The sequence below is a fragment of the Argopecten irradians genome, chromosome 9 (assembly GCF_041381155.1).
Source record: "Argopecten irradians isolate NY chromosome 9, Ai_NY, whole genome shotgun sequence".
Lineage (NCBI taxonomy): Eukaryota > Metazoa > Mollusca > Bivalvia > Pectinida > Pectinidae > Argopecten > Argopecten irradians.
In genome coordinates, this window is record NC_091142.1 from 20,559,366 (window position 1) to 20,566,074 (window position 6,709).

Genomic DNA, 6,709 nt, shown 5'->3' on the forward strand with positions numbered 1-6,709 from the left:
CATTTGTTGAAAAGACCAAAGTAAGTGGCGATTCTCGGTGGTAATATTTTGTAAGTTGTCTGAATCGGAGAGTACCTAGCTGCGATGACGTAGCTCTGAACGACGGACGGAAGATTTCTGACAGATGGTCGTCGTCAGAGCTACGATTCCGTCCCATTGCCCGTAGTGTTGCAAAACATCCAGCGGTGAAAATGTTGCATTTCATGTGTGTCATGTAATTTTTTAATTAAATTCAACAATATCAAACATTTTTAACATAAAATGATTATTTATTTACCCACCTCCATGTCTAAGCTTAAATTATGTTTTGAAGCACTTTTGAATGGCTCACATCTCCGACACGGCTCACTTGGCCGCCATGATGCTTCTCGTTAGAAAGTCTCACGCTCCAAATATGGCACCTAGTACCATATATGGAATGACCTACAAATTTTCGCTACGAAAGAAATAAATGTTACAAAGTTTTTAACATGAACTTTAAAAATTCTTTTTTTGCTTAATTCTTAATAATACTTACATTTGTTCAGTTTCACCATATTTATTCTTAGTTTGTTGGCTTTTTGAAACTTTTAAACATATTTTACCTGTTGAGTGTTTCATTTCGTCACGGTTTCCGGTTAATCAAACATGGCGGCGTATTTGAACAGAATTATACATGTGTTGTGTTTGCCTTGGATTTTACCACTAATAGTTGATGAAAGATTATAATAGAAAGGTTTGTGAATTGAATATTGATCATAGTTGTCACAACAATACAGTTACATAAGGATAATACCCGAAAAATATATTTTTATCAGTCTCAAAGTGCCCGATGTGGATCACATCGGGGCTTGCAACACTAGCGGCAACGGGGTGGAATTCATACCCTGCCGGGAACCGGAGTGGAGGCAGGGTATGATTATTCGTTCTAGAGAGTACCTGGCCCGATACCAAACGGTGTCGGCTTATTCCAGGTTTTCGAGTACTACTGCACTCTGGCCCTAAACCAGACATCTAACGTTATCTGTCATAATGTCTAAGTCTGGTGTCAAGGCCGGAGTATCTCGGGCTAGAGCAAAATATAAACGTTTATTAAAAACATAACATCAGAAAATACATATCTATGGCCTAAGATGAGGTTACAACACCAAACATATGCAAGATTTCTGCGTAATATATGACAACAGCTGAGAGTTATTTCGCTGTTTTGCCGTCTGGCGCAGTGATTGTCAACTACCGCGCGGTATTTGGGACGACGGCGGGAAACATAAGACGACCCGCGTTATGAAAATTAACGTTTTATTTATTTCAATCAAATTGTTCAGAAGGTGATGATAGGTGTAGTATTAACGGTAAGTTAATAACTTTTGCGACTCTACAAAATTATTAATCACATTTTACATTCCCATTTCAAAAATTAAAAGCCGTTTCGGAAAGGTGGTGGGCCTTTAAAAGGAAAATTGGATTTAATTGAAATTAATTGTAGGTTTCATAATGTAGTTTTAAAATGGTTTGCCATTTGCAACAACTTGAAGCGATTCAAGTTGAGTTAAATGCATTTCAGCAGAAACATATATACATATGTATATATATTTCTCATTTCAGCCTTAACCGTTCTGGAGGAAAGTCTGTCATAACGACGTCTTCAATGAACCTTTTTTGAGTATTAGGGAGTTTTCTATTATGCGGTTTGACTGGTTGGACCATCCTCGATACTCCAGGGGTTCCGATCACTTACGATCTTGAACAACAGTGTCAAACAGCTGAGCTGGCGCTCACCAGGACCGGAGCTGACTGGGCCCGGTGCTGACTAGGACCGTAATATATTACCAATATTTTTTTATAGTGCTTCAATTATTATTTTAATGTAATAACCAACTTTCAAATTTTTTATTCCAGGACTAGGGATGGTGTGAATTGTCGGTATAGGGATCGTCCCAAGGGTGAACCGGCCATATTTATACCTTTCCAGCCAATCTATTACGACTATTTTATGTTAAGTAATTTTTATCGTGATAAAATTTATATTTTTGATAGAATCAGTTTTATGCTTAATTGTGTCTCGTAAGTCTTATAAGGCTGGATGTTGATATTAGTTTTATTATGCATTTGTGTATCATATGCTTGATCGTTTTATGTACATATTAACATGTGCGGCTTTAAATAAAATATTATTGATTGATTGATTGATTGATTGTATTTCGCTTAAAACAATTTTCCTCAGCATTATGTCTTAACTTTGTAGCAATATTTGCCTGAGATATATGCCGTGATAGGTGGTTTACCTAATTATAAACCAAAATAACTGAGAATTTTGATATATTTTTGACAGCATTTTCCTCCCTTTAATCGTTCATATATATCTCAGACATACATGTACATGTGTACGCTTGTTACAAAATTTAACAAGACAAAGAAGAAAACAAATAAAAGTGGAAAATCAATGTATAAGAAACGTAAACAAAAAAGAAGGATATATAAAAATACAATGTATATATATATTTCTTCAAGAAAAACACTTTCATGACAAAGGCGAAATACCTTTGTCATGAATCTTTCTTCTTGAAGAAATATATGATATATGTACAAAGAACATTTTTTTGAACTTTCTATATATATACATATGTATATACATATACAAGCAATTTGACATTTTTAACATTTACAAAAAGTGAAGTGGATAAATACTTGTAAACGTAGCAATAGGTCAAATTAGCTATGAACCAAATATCAATTTAGAAACAACTATATCAGTAACATTCAGATAAAGCTACAAAATATAAAATACATAATATCAATATACACTTAATCGTTTATTTTAAAAATCAGATTAACCTCGATATATTTTAACACATGTGTATAATATCTGAATACAGCGCTCGTATACAGTAGACATATAGACATAAAGTATTGCTCTAAGCATAGACGAGTTATCCATCTTTATGGGCCCCACCAGCGCCGGTCCCAGTCAGCCCCGGTCCAAGTGAGGGACAGCTCAGTTAATTGTTTGATGCCACTCATCTTGAAGGCTACAGAGAGGGCGACGCTTAACATCAACCACAGTGTACCGTTCAAATACGGCTCTTTTGATATGCATCAAGCGACTAAATTACCCGTTCTGTTCCTCCATTATTACTATGAGATGTAGTCCAGGGTTGTAGAGATCGTAAGTGATCGGAACCCCTGTAGTATCGAGGATATATGGTTGGACCTACGTGTAGTTCTTCGTTTATGAATTAAAGACTGACATGGTTTTTTTATATTGTTTTCAGACGAGCCTTGACAAAGCCCTCACAGGCCTGTATCATAAACTGCTGGTCCGTCAGGATTTAAACTTGAAATAATGACTTTTACAAACGGTCGAACCGGTTGTTCCGAATTAACGAAAACGGCCCTAGAGTCAACCTCCCATATACTGCTAGATGAGTACCACAACGGCAATATCAACCCGACATTTACTGCCTAAAATACAAAAATAAATTAATAAAATGGCGTCTTCGAAAGTAAGGCATGACACAAAGCCATAACAGAGGAGAAACATTTTAGATTTAATAACGATATATTAAAACTTGTCCTATACATGTATTTTAAAACAATATAAAACGATAAATCCGGAAATAAATTGGGTCCATAAAATGGCGAGGCGAAACCGAGACCCCATTCAGCTTTTTCATGGACCCAAGATATTTCCGTATCACCCTTGGCTTGTTTACACTGGGATGGATCTGGTGCTTGTGAAGTTCAGACCCTAAAAAGGGCGACTATACATGTCCCAACTCATATAAATACATTGCAGTCAACAGGACAATATGAATACTAAGAACCCAGAAGGTAATTTATGTTCATGTAAACAATATGTAAGATACCCTGAAATGTGAAAGTTAGTGGAGGAGGTGATGAACATATTATACAATGATTAGTTACTACATAACGCATGTGGTATCACATTGAAAATTATTTTGGTTTTTTATTCGGAAAATATGATAAATTAAATCTTTGACATGAAAATTATACATAACATGTACATGCAATAATATAAATAATGAAATGATTATTTGTATTTTTCTAACACACATGTCACATTTGTGGTGAATAACCAAATATTAGAGTTGGTAATTACTTGGTGGACCCACTAGACGCATTCACTAGTGTATAACTTAAACTAAACTTAATTAATTACTTCAGTTAACAATCTAGCATATGTATGTAACTGATACATACAGTTAAGTTTTATCCTGCACTTTTACAGCCTGTAAATCCTTTTTACAGGTACAAAATGCTGACCAGAGAAGCAAGAATTGTGTACTTAAAATTGGCTGCTTTAGCTATGGATATTGGATACCTGAATGCAGTTATGAAACATTTACATTTTGATTTGCTGAAGAATCAATTTCCGTTGTGCAATTAAAAAAATACCTAGCCTGGGATCACCAAAAGTGCGTGATGACGATATCGCGATGTCTGTATTAAATCATTCAGCAAACAAAATTAATTTGATATCTGTAATCAAGGATTTATAAGTGAGACGGTGTTCAGTTCCGTTGGCTTATAAGATGATAAACAAATTTTAGTCCAGACAATATATATGTACATACTATACAATTTTAATTGTGAGTGGTGTACGTGTAATTTGTATATGTATAATCACGGAATGATTTTGGTACAGTATATGGGATAAAAACTCGATTGGAATACATTTGGTGAGTATTAATAAATTTGACACTGATTTAATGTTTTCTTTCTTTTAATTATTCTGCAGGCATCCTTTATTGTGCCAGACAGTGTATTCATTTCCTATCATGAAGAGTGTATTGATAGTCCGATACACGTAAACAACAGACACAAATTACAGGAATACATTTCTTTTTATAATTAATTCATTTTTCCAAAGCATTTTTACAAAACAAAAGATTATCAGCAATCGTCATCTACCACAGTAGTTTCATTCATCATCATCATGATCTGCTGCATGAGCTTCATTCATCATCATCATCATCATCTCATCATCATCACCATCATCATTCATCGTCATCATCATCATCACCATCACCATTCATCATCATCATCATCATCATCATCATCATCATCATCATCATCATCATCATCATCATCATCATCATCACCATCATCATCATCATCATCATCATCATCATCATCATCATGATCATCATCATCATCATCATCATCATCATCATCATCATCATCATCATCATCATCATCATCATCATCATCATCATCATCATCATCATCATCATCATCATCATCATCATCATCATCATCATCATCATCATCATCATCATCATCATCATCATCATTATCACCATCACCATTCATCATCATCATCATCATCATCATCATCATTATCACAATCACCATTCATCATCATCATCATCATCATCATCATCATCACCATCATCATCATCATCATCATCATCATCATCATCATCATCATCATCATGATATCATCATCACCATTCATCATCATCATCATCATCATCATCATCATCATCATCATCATCATCATCATCATCATCATCATCATCATCATCATCATCATCATCATCATCATCATCATCATCATCATCATCATCATCATCATCATCATCATCATCACCATTCATCATCATCATCATCATCATCATCATCATCATCATTATCATCATCATCATCATCTCCATCATCATCATTATCACCATTCATCATCACAATCACCATTCATCATCATCATCATCATCATCATCATCATCATCATCATCTTCAGCAGCAACATTCATAATAGTCATCGTCATTACCATTCTTCAACATAATCATCAGTGACATGAATACATTTACCACACCATTTTCTGTTCACATTCGTATCTTCACCTGAAATTCAGGTGAAATTGACCTGAACTTGACCTTGAATTGACATGAAAAAATCTTCATGTGGAATTCAGGTCAAATTCTTCACCTGAATACAGGTCAATCTATGTGCATTTCAGGTTAAGTTCAGGTCAAGGTTAAGGTTTTGACGTGATATGACTATTTTTTGTTCTTTTCAGGTAAATTTGACCTGAAAATTTTCACCTGAAATTTCCTGAATACATTATGCCTGTGTATTATGTAGATAACTATCCAATACAAGACTACATGTATGTCATGTCTATCTGGACCAATCAAAGTCCGAGTAATTTGTCAGAGGCGGGTTAACACTATACTATATGCCTCCATCTCGAGACGAAGGCATAACAAAGCTTAGTATCCAAAACTATTACTATGGGAGTGGAAAACACCCTTTGTGCCGCTCTTTTCCAAACGACTTTTCTGTGTATATTTGTATTACCGTAGTTAGCGCAACCCGTTTTGTACATATTTTACCCGTCGACTGGTTGTTTGTTTGGCTGATTAGGTTCATTAACGGACGAGCTCTCCTGTATGGAAGTCAAGTATGTTTTGGAAGGCTGTGTCATATTCGTTTTGTGTCCCTTTGCAGTAGTTGTACTCTTAACCTAACTATCTCAATCTCACTGAAGCATAAGCCATCAAACAGCACTTCATCTCATCCGGTCGTAATATATATACGGGTAAACCAGTCGTCCCACTACCTTTGTACTAAGCAGAAGCAGACATTTATCACTTTTATAAATGATGGTGTGTCTCGGCCAGGGGACAGAACCCAGAGCCTTCCACACAGGGGCGATTTCATTGAAGCTTTTAGTTCATGTGTTTATATTTATTATGGGCAAATTAC